This window comes from Schistocerca nitens, chromosome 1 (assembly GCF_023898315.1).
Source record: "Schistocerca nitens isolate TAMUIC-IGC-003100 chromosome 1, iqSchNite1.1, whole genome shotgun sequence".
Lineage (NCBI taxonomy): Eukaryota > Metazoa > Arthropoda > Insecta > Orthoptera > Acrididae > Schistocerca > Schistocerca nitens.
Window position 1 is genome coordinate 303,440,118 of NC_064614.1, and position 19,797 is coordinate 303,459,914.

The 19,797-nt window shown below is 42.1% G+C and overlaps 1 protein-coding gene and 1 non-coding gene across 2 annotated transcripts in view; both read right to left on the reverse strand.

The window, feature by feature from the left end:
* LOC126248406 (LIM/homeobox protein Awh) overlaps positions 1 to 19,797 on the reverse strand; it is a 345,532-nt gene that overhangs the window by 46,888 nt on the left and 278,847 nt on the right. The window lies entirely within an intron of this gene.
* Positions 2,856 to 2,930, reverse strand: Trnas-uga (transfer RNA serine (anticodon UGA)). The gene has a single exon. It is a non-coding gene; the product is annotated as a tRNA-Ser (tRNA).

Consider the following 19,797-nt stretch of genomic DNA (forward strand, 5'->3'; position numbering starts at 1 on the left):
TATGGTCCGGTCCGTCCCGTGTCATGTTGGTATAGGAAGCTGCCCCTCTGGCGCCTTCCGTTTGTCTTTGTGAGCGACTCTCAGGAGCACGCTGGGTAGTTAAGTGGGAGTCTGGCAGTTGGAGAGTTGCAGCCGAGCAGTAGGCAGTTGGAGTCCAGTGGTAGCGCAGGGCAGTCCAGCAGTAGCAGTCTGGCGGTAGCGAGCGTCTGAAGTGGTAAGATCTCCGGCTAAGCGCGTGTCTGTTAAGTCCATAGGACAATGGATTTGTTAAGTTCAGCTTAACTGAGAATTTAATCATTTTATTTCGGGTTAGCTTTAAAATAGCTAAGGTTATCTTTAATTGCAGCGGAGTGTAATTCTCGTGTCCAGTTCAGATTAATTTGCGGTAGTTGCTTTGTTACTACTTTGTGAGTAAAGTGGAACCACGTCTTGGTCAGTAACTCTAAGTAAGATCAATCTTAAATGCAAATGCTTGTGTGATTATAACGTATCGTCTTGAAAAGATTTTGAATATACCAACTTTTCTTTATGTTCAACCCACGTGGCGTGTACTTTGTGAGACCAGTACCACGTGCTTATATAACTGTTTGACCCATCAGGTTAATAGTAAGATGTTAGTAACCAGTTCGAGGTTTTTGTTTTGTAATTTGCTTTTTGATCTAATTTATTTTTATTATCTAAATTATTGCGGAGTTATACGCTTTCTGTAAACCAAGTTGACCACGTGAAGGGTAATTACAAGACGGACAGGATTGTGCTACGAAAGTAATTTCTTTAAGTGAAAATTTGAATCTGTTTGTAGTGATTAACTTTCTCTTGCATGCGTTTCAATGTTCTTTGTGTGTTGTTTTATGAATGCAGTGTTGTATCCAGTCTCCCAATCTTGACTCCATATTTTATGTGTTCCGTAATATTCCAATCTCACAGTCTCACAATCGTAAATAAGGCACCAGCTCAGTTATAACTCACGTATAATATGCTGAAATTTCAATGAACAATCTTTAAAATAAATTTGCAAATATAAACTGATTTCTTTCTTTTTATTTAAATTCTCCTTTTATATAGATATATTACCGGTTGTTGTATGACTGTAAAAGATTATAATCAATGTTAGTCTGATTGGTAAGGTGGTAAACCTAGACTAGTTACCTGCTGAAACAGTGGCTCAGTAAACGCTCGGTTAACCTCCCAAGACAGCTCACAGTTTTAAACCGCTTTCATGGTCTAATTAGCACCCGATTTCAGCATACCAAATTCAAGTCACAATCTTACGCTATTCAGCAAAGCAAATTAGAGTTACAATCTTTCACCATCAGTATCCGTACTGCATCGATTGCGTTAAGAGATTCTACAGCTTAAATCGGATGATAGCACACGACAGCTTGGTACTTGGATGTATCTGGTTAAATATGTTTTCTTTCCGGTTTTGGTTTATGAAATTAAAAACAAAAAACACATTAACTTAATTCTATAGAAAGCTTGAAATGCTATGTGCAATAAGGAACAAGGTTACATTAAAAATATCGTGCAGAAAACCTTACGATGTACTCCTTCACCATATGAAAAACATATCAAATACTGCAAATTGACACAACTGAGGTAACAAGAACTAGGTTCTGCATAAATGTCCACATATCAATCTGGCACTGTATACAGTCATAAATAAAACAACTGTAAAGACAAGCGTACACATAAACAGTCATATTTGATGTGTCATTGCCGGCTTGTGTGGCCGAGCGGTTCTAGGCGCTTCAGTCTGGAACCGCGCGACCGCTGCGGTCGCAGGTTCGAATACTGCCTCGGGCATGGATGTGTGTGATGTCCTCAGGTTAGTTAGTTTTAAGTAGTTCTAAGTCTAGGGGACTGATGACCTCAGATGTGAAGTCCCATAGTGCTTAGAGCCATTTGAACCCACTGTTTTCATTTGTTTCCTCTGAAACTGTTAAGAAAAGGACACACGTTCATATGACACATTTCGTTGAGAATCACTAATGCTGTCACCTCTCAAAGCATGTACCTTTTCTCCTGACTAACACTGTATGCGAAGGAGACAATTTCTTCCACGTAACCACTTCGCCAGTTTTTTTTTTTTTTTTTTTTTTTTTTTTTTTGCAGAGATTCTCTTCTTGTTTGAAATGCTTAACATCCACGTTGCACGTCCCGAGTAGGATACTGATGTTCAGGAGGAACAACAAATCCTATTCAGAGCAAACATATTGAGATTTTTGAGAGGTTTCCGTGAACCATTTGAGGCGAATGTTCCCACAGTAAGTTCATCGTCGAATCCTTCGCGTACCTTGTTGTCTGACTAGCAATACGTCTCTAATCACTTCGAAGTCAACTGGTTGTATAATACCAGAGGAACTATTGAAAGTATCTGCTCGGCTGCAGGCGGCCCTGGGTGGTCGCGAGCCGCTGCCCCGCTGCAGGTGCGCCCTCTGAAGCGACAGCTGCTCACAAAGAGCTTCCTTCTTCCTCGCTACCGCGCCGCTCGGCCGACACCTGTTGGCGCCTCTGCCTGCCTCCTGAGCGACGAGCCCCTATTTCAGGCAAAGATTCCTTCCACTTTGGGTGCCACATGCTTACATTTATCCCGACGACAAAACTAATTTGTGTTTACGCACACAGCGCTCAACATGATTCAAGCTAATATCACTGTTCATCGCCCGTTACACAACAAATTCTCTTCGTAGAGGTCAAGTTAGATTCTGAAGTACTAGATTAGAATCTAGTCAGGGAAGAAATTATCGTTGCCAGTTTTATGGCCAGCAATGGGAGAAGAGCACACTGATAAAAATTCTTAAACTTCTGAACAGTATGTGTTGATATGAAACTTCCTGGCAGATTAAAACTGTGTGCCCGACCGAGACTCGAACTCGGGACCTTTGCCTTTCACGGGCAAGTGCTCTACCAACTGAGCTACCGAAGCACGACTCACGACCGGTACTCACAGCTTCACTTCTGCCAGTACCTCGTCTCCTACCTTCACAGAAGCTCTCCTGGGAACCTTGCAGAACTAGCACTCCTGAAAGAAAGGATATTGCGGAGACATGGCTTAGCCACAGCCTGGGGGATGTTTCCAGAATGAGATTTTCGCTCTGCAGCGGAGTGTGCGCTGATATGAAACTTCCTGGCAGATTAAAACTGTGTGCCCGACCGAGACTCGAACTCGGGACCTTTGCCTTTCGCGCGCAAGTGCTCTACCAACTGAGCTACCGGAGCACGACTCACGACCGGTACTCAGAGCTTCACTTCTGCCAGTACCTCGTCTCCTACCTTCCAAACTTTACAGAAGCTCTCCTGCGAACCTTGTAGATCTAGCACTCCTGAAATAATGGATATTGTGGAGACCTGGCTTAGCCACAGCCTGGGGGATGTTTCCAGAATGAGATTTTCACTCTGCAGCGGAGTGTGCGCTGATATGAAACTTCCTGGCAGATTAAAACTGTGCCCGACCGAGACTCGAACTCGGGACCTTTGCCTTTCGCGGAAGTTTCATATCAGCGCACACTCCGCTGCAGAGTGAAAATCTCATTCTGGAAACATCCCCCAGGCTGTGGCTAAGCCATGTCTCCGCAATATCCTTTCTTTCAGGAGTGCTAGTTCTGCAAGGTTCGCAGGAGAGCTTCTGTGAAGGTAGGAGACGAGGTACTGGCAGAAGTGAAGCTGTGAGTACCGGTCGTGAGTCGTGCTTCGGTAGCTCAGTTGGTAGAGCACTTGCCCGCGAAAGGCAAAGGTCCCGAGTTCGAGTCTCGGTCGGGCACACAGTTTTAATCTGCCAGGAAGTTTCAGTATGTGTTGGGCTTCTAAACAGTCTCACCAAAGACTTAACCGGCTTCAAGACACGTGGTATAGTAACACGTGGAATAGTACATAGATACACACACACACACACACACACACACACACACACACACACATATATATATATATATATATATATATATATATATATATATATATATATGCAGAGATCACAGATCCTGCAGACCACACACTGCTTCCAAAAACTGCCTCCTGTTTTTCTGTTTGTGGTCGGTCCCTCCAGGCGTCTTCGGCCCCCATGGCTGCCAGGATCTCCGCCAGAACGTCCATCCAGAGCATCCTTGGTCGTCCTATGGTACGTCAGTGTTTCTCCCGTAAAGTGCTTTATTCATGTGTCTTTCTTCCGACATACGGGCTAAATGACCCACCCAGTGTATTCTTTTGCTCTTCAGCTTCTGTAGAATTGTTTGTTGTTGCACCAAGAGGCAGGTTCCCTCATCCTTCCGCCTCTTCCATTCTCCCTTAACTAAGATCGGTCAGCGTATCTTCCTCATTACTTTTCTTTCAAGTATTAATAGGAGATTAATTAAACTGCCAGAACTGTCGAGGAATCTCCCTACTAAATACTATATATAAAGTTTTCTCCAAGATTCTAACCTGCAGGCTTACTCCATATGTGGAAGAGAGAGTTGGAGACTATCAGAGTGGCTTTAGAAGAAATAGGTCAACAACTGACCAGATATTCACATTGCGCATACTACTTGAAAAATGTTACTAACATCAAATTAACATACACCAGATTTATATCGACTTTAAACAATCCTATGATTGCATCTCAAGAGTGGCATTGCAGAATGCAATGGAAGAGGCTGGAATACCTAAGAAGCTCATTAAACATTCTATGATGACCCTCAGCGAAACCATCTGTAAAGTAAAAATTCAGGGCGAAATCTCCAGTGAAGTGGAAATGAAGAAGGGACAGACAGGGTGACAATATCTCCTCATTGCTATTCAACCTTTGCCTAGAAAAAGTCATAAGTCAGATAGAGTTAAATAAAGGAGGAACCTTCTTAAATCGTTCACTACAGTACCTAGCCTAAGCTGACGATGTGGCATTTGTCGCACGGAACACTGCTCTGCTAGGCGAAGCCTATCAACAACTGGAGAAAGGCGCAAGGGAACTTGGCCTGACAGTCAACATCGAAAAGACCAAGTATATGGCAATGACCAACCAACAAAACCTACCAAATCTCAGGATAGCCGACAGGGAGTTTGAAAGGGTGAGATACTTCAATTACCTTGGGTCGACTTATACTGAGACAAATGACATTGGCAGCGAGGTGAAAGCCAGAATAGCAGCAGGTAACAGATGCTACTTTGCCACATTACCCATGCTTAGGAGTTCGCTTCTATCACAAAAATCCAAAATCCTCATCTACAAAACAATTATAAGACCAGTTGTTATGTATGCTGCTGAAACGTGGACCATGACTGTAAATGAGGAAAGGATCCTCAGCATATGGGAGAGAAAGGTGCTACGTAAAATATATGGCCCACTATATGAACAAGAAGGTTGGCGCATTCGTACGAATGCAGAACTACATCTTTTTGAAGAACCTGACATTGTTACTACCATTAAAATGAGAAGACTGCGGTGGGTAGGGCACGTGGTCAGAATGGAGGAAGACAGAGCATGTAAGAGGATTTTTGATGGCAAGGCTGGAGGCAGACGGCGGAGGGGACGCCCCAGAAAGAGATGGGTGGATGGAGTTGAAGAAGACATGAAAAAGCTGGGTGTCAGAGGATGGAGACGGAAAGCCATGGATCGGATAGAATGGCAGGATATTGTGATGCAGGCCAAGGCCCTTCAAGGGCTGTAGAGCTGAGGAGTAGGTAAGCATTAATAGTATTTACTTTTATCGTATAATCATGTTCCACGTCTCTGAATCGTACGTGAGTGCTGGGTATATCACTGTGTTATATAGTCTCATCTCAGTATTCGTTAAATTGATTTTTAGCTGAGCTTTTTCCTGAGGGAATACATAAAGTTCATTCCCATTGCTATTCTTTCCTTGATGTTCATTTCTATGCTGTTGTTGTTGGTAAACCAAGATCCCAAGTATTTGAAGTGGTGAACATTTTTGAATATCATGCCATCGATCTCCAGAAATTCTTGCTGCTCTTGTCTTCTTTCTAATTGCATTAACTCCGTTTTGTCTTGATTCGCCTATAGCCCAACCTTTTGTGTCTAGTTGTCCATTTTCTGGTACATTTCTTTAACGCACGGTTTGATTCACGTAGCAGTACTGTACCATTGCATATACGAGTCAACTGAAATTACCATTCATTGGCACTCCAGCCCACGCCTGTTGCTTACAGTGCCTTATTGCTTTCTCTAAGACGACATTATCCAGAACACACGAGAGAGCATCCCCTTGTCTGAGGCTTGTCTCAATCTCGAGCTTTTCTGGTGTGACCCCTAGGAAATGCAGTGCTGCCCTAGATCCATCCATACAAGTTTGCACCATTCTCACTAGCTTCTTAGGGATTCTGAAGTCACACATTGCATTGTATAGGCTATTCCTGTGGATGCTGCCATACAAACGTTGAAAATCGATGAACAGACTATAAGCATCTTCATCATATTCCTAGCGTTTTTAAAACAGTTGTCTTAGGATGAAAATGTGGTCTATTGTCGATCGGTTTGATCGAAAGCCACCTTGGTATTCCTGTAAGTTACTCTCTATTTTTAGTGTGTTACTAATATTGGTTTATGATTGTAGTACCGTTATTTCATTGATATGTATTACAAAGTGGGTGTGTTATTTGTTTCATGTAAGTCGGCAGAGATCTGAGCAGATAGAAAGGCTAAATTTGGCGCGGCCTGGGGGTCACATGTCACCAGACGAATTAAAATCACAACCGGTGGACAGCTGTCAACCGAAAGAAGAAGCAGAAGTGACAATAAATCTCATGCGACGTTTGGGATGTGATAATATAAAAAATTAACTAGTAATGCACACAGTGTGTGGTCGTGAAGCTATATTCAGTTTAGTTTCGGGTCTTCTGTTGTGCAGAAATTTATACTGTGAAGTTTGCCGTTTGGCATTTATTAGAGCACAGTTCATCGTATTGTAGTGCGAGGTCAGGTGCACGTACAAACTGCAGTGAATAAATAAAATTCACGTATTTTACTGAAAATTAATGATTTGGCTTATGAGTGATTTCATTGTCATTCATGAGAAAAGTCAAGGTTTATTTACTCAGATAAATGCAGGGATAACATTTGCTTCAATATTGTGCCCAGGAGACAATTTAATTGAAAGTTTTCAAAAATGCAACATACTTCTCTGGTCCAAAAATATTACGACGACACAAGTCAACCAAAGCATAAAGTGGATTTAGCGGAGGAAAAGATATTACCAATGCATTATAATCTGATGAAAAGTATATATTACAGATAGACTGAAACAACTCTGGCTAACAAACGGATCAGAAAATTTTATTACTACTGAAGTTAAATTTTTAAAACAAAGATTACCTCTTCTTCACTGATAAAATTGACATCTAACTCATACGTTACCGGCGATTGGTAGGACGACGACGATGATAAACAACCGAGGTTAAAATGCTTAATGGAAGTTATGTACACATGTTACTTTCTTTTTACAACTTCATGTAAGATTAATGCATCAAAGTTAAGAACATATAATCAAAGATATGGAAAGCAACAGAACTGCTACGTCTGATACAATAATTAGTACGACGTCTAATCTGCTTCGTTACTAAACTAAATGGCCAACGGCGAACGTTATTTGTGCTTCTCTATACAAAAAGGAAAGAAGATTAGTGCTCAACGTTCCTCCGACATAGAAGTCGGATGGGGAAAGAAATCAGCCACACCCTTTGAAAGGAACCATCCCCTAAATTATCAGGAAACATCTAAAATATTTACGGATTTAAATAATGATAGTCGTCTGTTTTAGAAATGTTAACATCCAGCGATGTTTTCCAAACAAGTAGTAGTTCGTCTTAAGGCTGCTCCTTGAAACGCTGCTTAGCCCCGCGTAGCAGAGATTTGAGGACGTGGCTTCTAAGGAGTACGACTTTCATGGACTTTTACAAGGCTCAGCTAACCGATTTTCACATTCCGCTTCCTACAATAAAGGGTGATAACGTACTGGAGGAACCTTCCATCATCGAATCGCAGTATCTGTGTTATTCTCTCGTTGAGGGTCAATATTAATCTTTCGAAAATGTTAAAGCTACTTCTTTTGTTATGAAATTAACAGTTTATTCACAGTAGTGAAGAATTGGTGTTTGTCTTCCTAGTGTAGTGAAACGCAGTAAACGTAAACGCCACCATGCTGCTAGAGTCCCATGGAAGATTAACTGAAAAAAAAGAGGCTTGAAACTCTTTGTCCACTCGAGAATTTGACCCCATTCGTTGATAACAGATTCGCAGCCTTCCTCAGTATGCAACCAAGGGCTTCATCCGATCCCACTCCTGCCCACGCATGTCTCATGGGATGGGGACATGTGACGTTATTGATAGCGATATGTCCGTCGAATGAGAAATTTCATTTACATCTACATCTACGTGATCACAATTAAGTGTCTGGCAGAAGGTTCATCGAACCGTTAAGTTCCGTAGTCTCCCTTTGCTATTACGCTTCCAGGTTTCTTCCTCTCCTTTCTCTTTCATCAATAACATAAACACTAATCTCTACATGTGATTGTGCAATTATAGTTACGAGTTAATTTGCGGGAGCAGTTTATTACCGTTATGAGGGTAATGTGCCAATGTGAGAGACAGACGAAAACATTTGAATAATGCTGCTTAACACTAGATCTTGGCTTCGAAGGCAACAATGGCATTCGACTTCCTGTTTTTGTCACATAAATTCATAAGTCGCTGCAACTAGTGTTACGCAATACGGAAAACATAATTAAAATTATTAGATAACGTACGTAAAAACAGTGACAATAAGGTAAAATTTACCGCAGTAAGAAATGCTAAGGATGGTATGTAAACAGCAACTAGTAGAGCTTTTTAGTGGAGTTTATTGTTTTTGTGTGCATCTAAGTGCTGGTTCGATTCATCAGACGTAAAAATCACTTTACGTGCCAGAGAAAAATACCAATGATCGAAAAGTGGTGAAACCGGCCTCTTAGGGGTTGTTGCCTGAAGTTTAAAAATTATGCAAAGCAACAAAATTACACACGAAAATAATAATGATTTTAATAATGCTTATTGAGCTTCATAACTGACGCCATTTAAACAAGATCGCAACTTCAGTAGGAAAAATTAAAGAGATATCGAAATTGAACATAATTATTATCTTAAACGATGAGTAGTTTTGTAATGTCTCAGCGGACCCACTTACTTGCGTGGTCTTTTATGAAGAACATCCAATATTCTGTTTTCTGACGTGTTCGGTACATGATTGTAATTGTCGTACAGGAAACACATAGAAAATTGATTCGAGCACCTAAAAAGGTAAAAGAATGAGGAATGTTTAATGCACATTAATTTCATATCACTGTGAAAGACAATTAAGAGATATCTTAATTTTCAGTGATTGTTCACTCATATACACTGAAGTAACGAAAGTCATGGGAAAGAGATATGAACATATAAAGATGGCGTATACAAGGCATAAAAGGGCAGTGCTTTGGCGGAGCTATCATTTGTAATCAGGTGATTCATGTCAAAAGATTTCCGACGTGATTATCGCCGCACGACGGAAATCAACAGACTGCGCACGCGAAAATCGTTAGCGAATTCAATATACCGGGCTCCACGGTGCCAAGAGTGTGCCGAGAATACCAATTTTCAGTCATCACCTCTCACCACGGACAACGCAGTGGCCGACGGCCTTCACTTAACGACCGAGAGCAGCGGAGTTCGCGTAGATTCAAATGGCTCTGAGCACTATGGGACTTAACTTCTGAGGTCATTAGTTCCCTAGAACTTAGAACTAACTAAACCTAACTAACCTACGGACATCACACACATCCATGCCCAAGGCAGGATTCGAACCTGCGGCCGTAGCGGTCACGCGGTTCTAGACTGTAGCGCCTAGAACCGCACGGCTACTTCGGCCGGCAGTTCGCGTAGAGTTGTCAGTGCTAACGGACAAGCAACTCTGTGTGAAATAAGTGCAGAGATCTCTGTGGGACATACGACGAACGTATCCGTTCGGACAGTGCGGAGAAGTTTGGCGGTAATGGGCCGCGGCAGCACACAACCGACGCGAGTGCCTTTGCTATCAACACGACATCACCTGCAGCGCCTCTCTTGGGCCCGTGACATATCTGTTGTATCCAAGACTACTGGAAAACCGTGGTCTGGTCAGACGAGTCTCGGTTTCAGTTGTTAAGAGCCGATGGTAGAGTTCGAGTGTGGCGGAGACTCTACGAAGCCATGGATCCAACTTGTAAAGGCACTGTGCAAGCAGGTAGTGGCTCCGTAATGGCCCGGGTTGTGTTTACAGGGAATGGACTGGTTGTGTGGACTGGTTATGTTCGGCTGCTGGGAGACCATTTGCAGCCATTAATGAACTTCATGTTCCCAAACAACGATGGCGGACCACTACTGTTCTCGACTGGTTTGAAAAACACTCTGGACAATTCGAGCGAATGGTATTAGCCGCCCAGACCACCCGACATGAATCCCATTGAACATTTATGGTACATAATCGAGATGTCAGTCCGTATACATTTTCTCAATTATGGACGGCTATAGAGTCAGCATGGCTCAGTATTTTTGCAGGGGACTACGAATGACTTATTGATTCTGCGGTTTCGGGCGCTATCCGGTCATACGCACTTTCAAATACACGCCGACAATTACGCCAAAACTTTTCCTGCGGCGTCACCCCGGCACGAGCGCGCTGCCACGAACGATTACGCCGCTGCCAATGAGATGGAAACATTCCCTCTCCAGCGGCGGGAGTGCTTAAGTTCGAACATTCATGCAGTGACCCCCATTTTGTGTTTGCCAGTTGAATAACATTTACAGACTTTCATCGTGGGCAGGGCTCGACGTCTTCTGAATGGACATTGTACTGAAGAGCGACAGATTTATAAATCTTTCATATCTGTACATATTTCTACATTCAGATCTACTGTTAGTAACTGGCGCTGCAAATACAACAACGAAATAATGTACACACATCAAAAACAGTTTTATATCACCTTGGTTCCGAGTGTTCCGGAACCTGTACAGAAAATTGAAAATTGGAATAGAGATCAACATAAACTTGATTTCCGCCCTTTTTATTGCTCATGAAAACCACACATTGCGTGTTGTACCACCATACATCGAGACCTTCAGAGGTAGTGGTCCACATTTCTGTACACACCGGTACCTCAATTTCAGTCTACATACTAATGTCCGCCTCCGTAGCGCAGCGGTAGCGTTACCGCCTACCACGCAAGGGGGCCCGGATTCGATTCCCGGCAGAGGACTGGGTGTTGTGTATTTGCCCTTCATCATCATTGACACGCAAGTCGCCGAAGTGGCGTCAACTAAAAAGACTTGCACTAGGTGACCGAGCCCCGAAAAGCGATAACCCGGCCAATAAATGCCACACGATAACTTCACTTCGCTATATACTAATTAGGTTTCATTTAGAATTTGTTCCAGTTTTAGCATCTATACGCAACCGCTCGCTCAACAAAAGGTCCGTGTCTAAGCAACGAAATGTCACACAGGTCGTACCAATAAAAATATCATTAACATCAGTTTTTAGTACAAATGTAAGACGTATGACAAGTTCAAATATTTTGAAATACCTCAGTACGTATTTAGAAAGCGTTACTCTAGCGACACACAACTAGCTCTGCAGTAACGAGTGTTATCAACAGGGTATCTCAAGCTGATTCCGCATTTCTGGATTTCCAGGAGGCTTTAACACTGGTCCTCACAAGACGGTTCTAACCAAATTGTGTGCCTGTGAAGTATCATCTTAACTATGCGACTGGATTCATGATTTCTTGTTAGATGGTTCTCAGTACAGAGTAGCGTACGGGAGCGTATCTAGTGATACCGAATTTATATCTGAGATTCCCCAAGGAACTTAAGTAGACTCTTTTCTGTCCTTGAAATATCTATAAATGATTTAGGAGACAGTGTGATTAGCCGTTTTCGATTTCTGGGAGGATATCCCGTCGACATCGTCTAGTAAAGTCAACAGAAATCAGAACGAATTACAAAATGATTTAGATAGTACATCTAAATTGTGAAAAGTGGCTTTTCATCTTGAACGCTAAAATGTGCTACATCCTCTATAAGAGTACTAAACGAATTCCACTGAATTCCTGTTACACAGAAAATTTGTGTTCAAGGCGAGTCGAAGGTTGCGTTTTATTGCCAGAACAGAAAGCGTAAAAAATCCGCTAAATAAATAGCTTTCTCTAGGCTTTTCCATCCCATTCTAGAGTACTGCTACGCAGTATGAGATCCTTATCAAACAGGAGACAGAAAACATCTATACAGTTCAATGAAGAGTGAGTCGTTTTATGTTACCACGAAATAGCGGAGAGAGTGTCAGCCCTTAAGCGAACTGGGATAGCAAAAATTAAAACGAAGGCGTTGTTTGTTGATGCGAACTCTTTTCACGAAATTTCAGTACACAAATTTCTGCGAAAATATTTTGTTGGTTCCCTCTTAGACAGCAAGCGATGGACATCGCAATGAAATAAGGCGAATCAGTGCTCACACGGAAAGATTTAGAAATTCGTTTTTCGCGTGCGCTGTTCAACCGGTGAAAACATAATTTGAAAGTGGTGTCCTGCATTCTCTGCTGGGGTATTAAGTGTAAATTATAGAGTAATCATCTAAAAATACACGTAGCGATCACACAGACATTATGCGACGTTAGAACAGAAAATACAATAAAGAATACAACACATTTAAGTTGTACCAATCAGCGTAAGCAAAGGAAATCTAGTTTTATTCATTTCGTTTCATTTAGCATTTTGTTTAATTGTTAAAATCGGCCACAAAACCACAATTTATAACCCATTTCATAGACTGTGGCTGCCATTATCGAAAAACCACATATATTATAGTCGTTTTTAGTAACTGGAAACTTCCATGATCGAAACAAGAGACATATAAACATAGAACGATCAGCAGTAAAGGCATTTTAGTTAGCTTTCAGCTGGTTGAGGAAAATATATCAATAAAAATTACGTTTTGTACAAACATGGAAACGGCAATTTTAAAGGGAATTGAAACCTAGTGGTGAACCGAACATCGTATTCAAGAATTACACAATACTTAAAGTTTTATCTCAAACCTCCCACAGTTTATGGCGGTTCGGGCTGAAAATTACGCATATCTCTACGTTTCGTACCCAGTAGATGAAGTCTAGAGATAAACTACTAGTGACGGGTAACCAGGTCAGCAGTAATGATTCAAGATCTGTAGGCTTTTAAAACTTTGTAGCACTATTCAGTCACTTGAAAAGCTCGCAATCAAAAGGTTAACAATAAACAAGAAAGATTTCGTTTTTTAACAAACTGGTAAAGTGTTACTGAAATTAACATTACAGTGCCAAATGATTGAAATACATGCAGGAACTGTAAATACTTCGTAATTAGGAACTGACTCAGGAGGATAACACTTGTTTTTGATTTGCTGCCGATGACCTAGATCCACACTTGATGAGACAATGGATAAGGAAAAAACTCCAGTTTGATGTAATCAATGAAATTCCGTCAGTTTGTCATTCTGCTTCTGCTTCACTGCAAATCATTTTTTAATGTCATTGATCATCACCATGCAGTCATTTGTCAGTATCCTACGTCCTCACAGTAGAAAAAAATTACTAATTAATATTTAAACGTAAACGATAGCTGTCTAACGTACTAATTTCCTTTCTTGTTATCCACTGGTGGGTTTTGTTTTTATATGTGAATATATTTGTAATCCTTAGTTTGTCAGTTCTGGTTGATGCAGCATCGACAAAATGGCACAAAATTAATGGGAATTATCGTTAGACAAAACTGCCTGATGTAGATAGCCAAATGTGTTACGAGGTTTTATTGACTTTCTCCCTGGGGAAAAGTTTACGCCAACTGGAACTAAACAAGAACTACATGTGAGACAGTAGTAGTAAAAGCCAAATGGAGAAATTGTATGTTATAGGTGGGTTCTGGGAAAGTGTGTTTTGTCTGTAAAGGATAGGAAATACTATGACCAGTTTAAGAATACTGCTCAACCATTTGGAAATATTATGCAGTAGTCAGAGCAGCAGTTATCGAACAAATTCGAAAGCTCACTGCTAGAATCGTAACGGGTCAACACAACTCATTGAAAGTCTCACGAAGATGCTCTGGAGACTTAAAAGCGAATCTCTGGAAGAAAGGCAGCATTATTTTTGTGGAATCCTGTTAAGTAAAATTAGAAAACTGCGAGTTGGAAAGACTGTGCATAATTTCTAACGACTTGATCATTAGAATAAAAATGATCATTTTGAGTAACGTGGAGAACATACGGTCATTTATCCGTCGCTCCGATCCGAATGGAACCCCCCAGAAAGTAGCCAACACTAGTAAGAAGAATCAAACACTTTTCGCTTTACAGGGCTTTCGAAGCATTTACGTAGATGCAGATATCTAATTCACTGCACAGGACTGCGTCAGTAAGTCTCGTACTTTAAATTTGTGATGTTGACAGATTCATTGCTTGAAGCGACACTGCGACAATGCTATTCCGTTGACTGTCTTTGAAGGTGTCGATTACAAGCTTTGAAGGAACTACAGCAGAAAAAACTCATTTACGGCCTGAAACAAAAGAATAGTGCAAAATATACAGAAGTATACTATTTTAATAGTAGAGCGTCTGCTGCCTGGCTCGTAGTCGGTTCAGACAAAGCGGTACGCTGGTGACTGCTTTCCATTAGTCATTATGTTCGGGTGCGGAGCTTCTACAATGGCTGTAATCGTGACAGAGATCATAAGAAGAAAGAATGAAAAATCGCTGTGACGTCGCAAGACGCGGGTTACGTTTCGAACTTGAGTATCTCTGCCGCCGATCTTAAGCCGACGGATTTCTTCCTATCACACCGGCAATCGTAAAAGAATAGAATATTTAAGATGCGAGCGACAGACCCGCCCTGAGTTGACATATAACGATCTCCCTCGCCTCACTATCACCGATAGACGCACTTTTGTCTCCTGAAAAATGCGTAGTTCTCTGTCAAACCTGACAAATCTTAAGTAATGGACGGCGGGACTCAGAGACACGAGGCAGAGGTTCTTCTGAGACGCTGCTAGCACTTTTATGGTGCACGCAGTCGTGGCATTTGCTTTTCGACGCGTGAGTCCAGTGAAAATTACGGATCTATGGTTTCTCTCAAAGCATCGGGTCTCAGATAAAAGAGTACGTATAAATGTAGCATTGTTAAACTTCAGGATAATAAGTCTCCCCTTTCAGTTAATTATCTTCGTGAAGATTTTTCAATGTAGTAACTACGTATCAAATAATAAATCCATACGATAATTTCGAGTACGAAATTTTTTATCTTAAATCAAGAAGGGCAAGAGTACCCTGTACTTGTATTCTGTCAATGTTAGTGTAATGCAGAAAAGCTGTAAAACTGTAAGGAGAGGGCACAACGACGTTGCAGATTTTACATTTGTGTTTAAAGGTTACACAGAGTGTTAGAGCTATAGGAGCTTGTTTTGCGCTTCTTTGTTGTTTCACATCCCATAGCCACTGAATTTCCCACGAGTCAAGCGTTTTCCCCCTGATATAAACAGGCGTGATTCGTAGATGAAGTACTGCTTTCCCTGCACTCTGGGTTGCATTATGGCTCTAAAATTATTGAGTTTCGAACAGGAGAAACAGGGTCACTGTAAATCCTTCCTTCTGAGAGCTGTTTTTTCCCAACCTATTGATTGTTTTCCCCCAAAGATAATACACTTACATATTCTTAGTACCGAAACGTTTATCAACACGTTACACTATCTGTTTGAAAGTATCCAGATAACCCTATGTAATGCAGAACTGACCACAAGATGGCGAGAGAGGCCAATATGAAACGAGGCGAGTAGTATTGTGTTGTCCGTGGAGAACCAGTGGCGGCTGCTGTGGTCGAGCGGTTCTAGGCGCTTCAGTCCGGAAGCGCGCGGCTGCTATGGTCGGAGGTTCGAATTCTGCCTCGGGCATGGATGTGTGTGATGTCCTTAGGTTAGGTTTACGTAGTTCTAAGCTAGGGGACTGATGACCTCAGATGTTAAGTCCCATAGTGCTCAGAGCCATTTGAACCATTTTTAGAGAACCAGTAACAGTAGAATGGGTCAGTCAGGACAGCACAGTGACTTCGCGAGGGGGGGGGGGGGTACTCATTGGATGTCACCTGAGTAACAAATCCATAAGGAACGTTTCAGCCCTCCTACATCTGCCCAGATCGAGTGTCGGTGATGTGACTGTGAAGTAGAAACGCGAAGGAACAACTACAGCTAAATAAAGAACAGGCCTTCTTCATGTACTGACGGGCAGGGACCGTCGAGCACTGGGATGGTGATGTTTGGGTTGTGGGGCGCTTTACTGCGTGGTTATTAGCGCCCGCACAACGTCCCAATTTTTATATAGTCCAATTTTTACACAATCCAATCCAAACCATTGTCACGAACGATTATGAAATGATGAGGACAACACAAACACCCAGTCCCTGACTGCGGAGGGTGGTTGCAAAAAATCTCATGAAATTAGCCGAAGGAACCAATCGTGAGTCCCAAAACACTTTCAGGAGTCCAGCCAGCACAGTGACTGTGCTTAGGGAGTTGAAAAGACGATGGTCGAGCAGCTCATAAGCCAAATATTTCTGTAGTCAATCATAAGTGACTCTTGAGGTGGACAGTGGATGGTTGGAAATAGTGATTTGGGGTGAGAATACACTACAACCTCTAGTTATCCGATGGAAGGGTTGGGGTTTGGCGAATGCCTGCAGAACGTTACCTGCCATCGTGTGTAGTGCCAACAGCGAAGTACGGAGCAGGTGCTGTTACGGTATTGGGGTTTTTATCGAAGTAAGGATGTGGTCCTCTTATTGCGCTTAAGAAAACATTAAATGCAGAAGGATGTGAACACATTTTACACAGTTGTGTACTATTTACAGCAGAGGAACAGTTCGGAGACGATGTCTGTATCAGTATGGAGATGCACCCTGTCATAAAGCAGAATGTCTGAGGGAACAGTTTGTGTATGATAACATTCCTGAAATGGAGTGGCCTCCCCCTCGTCCCGAACTGAGCCCAACGGATCACATCTGAGATGAGTTAGTACGTCGAATTTGCTCCAGAATCCAGCGTTCAACGTCACTATCTTCTCTGGTTCCCGCTCTTGGGGAAGAATGGGCTGCCATCCTCCACAGACATTCAAATTCCTAATTCAAAGTGTCCCCGGCAGAGTTTAGACCCTCATCAAGGCGAAAGGTGAACACTTCCCATATTAATGCCCAATAACAGGTGTGCGGATAGTATACCTGCTAGGCTCGGTGATTGAATGATGCCGTGGTATTATAGTAACGCGTCCAAACATTTGTGCATCTCTCTTGGAATACGTTTTTGTAGTTTTTATAATACTGCCTGTCAGTATCTCAACAACTTCATTGTTTCAGCACAGTACGTTTCCCAACCGATTTCCAGACCTCTGCAGAACTTATTTTAGGTTTGTTAACGCTAATATCTTACGTTACGGTCTTTTGCAGCGTCTTTTTTTTTTTGGGGGGGGGGGGGGGTGACACAGCCGCGATAAGTTGTAAAATAACAGTCGACTACTTTTCGGTCACGGGCGTAATGGCCGCTTTCTGAGTCTATTTCGTCATGACATCTCTCTTGGACAAGACATTAAGTTACAGTTTTCATGATGGGAGACAAATCGTATCGACAGTTTTTTAAATTGTGACGTGATATCATACTCAGTACGGGGTAAAGAGCGAATATATGTGGACCCACGGCAACAGTGTATACCCATTGCAACAGCGGCAGGAACGTTGGTGATAGTTACTTTGAAACCTGACGCGGTTCTACACACAGTAACTTACGTTAGCCAATAGCTACGGTCGTTTTGCGATTACTGAAAGCTCCGTATTTTACGTTGTATACAATACATTCTCCGTGGAGCGGTAAAAATTTTAATCCAAGTATATGTTCACACAGCCCTGTCGTCAAAAACCTTGCCGAATAAATGCAGCTGTCGAAAATTTCTGTCCACAACCACTATTTTAACCGGCTTGTTTGAGCAAAAATGGTTCAAATGGCTCTGAGCACTATGGGACTTAACATCTTAAGTCATCAGTCCCCTAGAACTTAGAACTACTTAAACCTAACTAACCTAAGGACATCACACACAGCCATGCCCAAGGCAGGATTCGAACCTGCGACCGTAGCAGTCCCACGGTTCCGGACTGCAGCGCCAGAACCGCAAGACCACCGCGGCCGGCTTGTTTGAGCAAAACGTCGCTAGGGTGTGGAGCGATTCCGTTTATAGCCCGAATACGATATAAATGATGATAATACTCGTTTTAAGACCTCTACCTTCCTTACTATATTTCAAAGAGATAACACTGGTGCACAGTTTTTTTCGTGTTTTTGGTTTTAGTAAACTGTGTAGATAGTGAGCCGGTTTTCTGCTTGGTACAAATCAATCACCATTTAATGTACGAATTTGCTGAATGTATTCCAATCTCTGTTCTCCTCTACAGTTTTTACCATCTGCAGTTCCCTCTAGTACCATGAAAATTATTCCGTGATATCTTTAGAGGTCCTACCATCCTCTCCCATCTTCTTGTCAGTGTTTTTCGTATATTGTTTTCCTCGCCAATTCTCCAGAGAACCTTCTCATTCCTTACCAAATCAGTCTATCTAATTTCTAACATTTTTCCGTAGCACCACAGCTCAAATGTTTCGATTCTCTTCTTTTCCGGTTTTCCGACAGTCCATCTTTCACTAACATACATTGCTGTGCTCCAGACGTATCTTTTCAGAAATTTGTTCCTCAAATTAATCCCTTTGTATGATATTAGCACATTTCTATTGGTCAGGACCGACCTATTTGCCAGTGATAGTCTGCCTTTTTGTCCTTCTTGCTCTTTCCGTCATGGGTTATTTTGTTGCCTAAGTAGCAGAATTCTTTGACATCATCTACTCCGTGATGACCAATTCTGAAGTTAAGTTTCTCACTGTTCTCATTTTTGCTGTTCTCATTACTTTCGTCTTTCTTCGATTTACTCTCAGTCCATATTCTGTACTTATTAGACTGTTCATCCCATTCAGCAGATCCTGTAATTCTTCATTTGCACTGAGGCCAGCAATGTCTTCTCGCTTCCCACGCCCGGGTTCCCGGGTTCGATTCCCGGCGGGGTCAGGGATTTTCTCTGCCTCGTGATGGCTGGGTGTTGTGTGATGTCCTTAGGTTAGTTAGGTTTAAGTAGTTCTAAGTTCTAGGGGACTGATGACCATAGATGTTAAGTCCCATAGTGCTCAGAGCCAGAGCCAGCAATGTCATTAGTGAGTGTTATCACTGAGACCCTTTCAACTTTAATTTAATCCCACTTTTGAACCTTTCTTTTATTTCCGTCGTTCTTTCTCCGATGTACAGAATGAAGAGTAGGGGCGAAAGACTAGATCCCTGTCTTACAACCTTTTTGATCCGAACACTTCGTTCTTGGTCTTCCGCACTTATTGTCCCCTCTTTGCTCTATATATTAACCGTCAATCCTGTAACTTTCTCTTATACTTTTCTCTGAATTTCTAATATCTCGCACCATTTGATATTGTCGAACGCTTTATCCAGGTCGACAAATCCTATGAAAATATCTTTTATTTTTCTTTAGTTTTATCAATCACAGTACTTTAGTCAGTTGCAGCTAGTCAACGTGTTAAATCCACACGTTTAGCAGATGGCACTACAAAGAAATAGAGCGGCAGATTACGTTAAGGCGGTGGGGTGGATGTGCAGAGGAGGGGCGACCCTGGCGCCAGAGGCTAGTAGACGTGGACTGGACGGGCTGC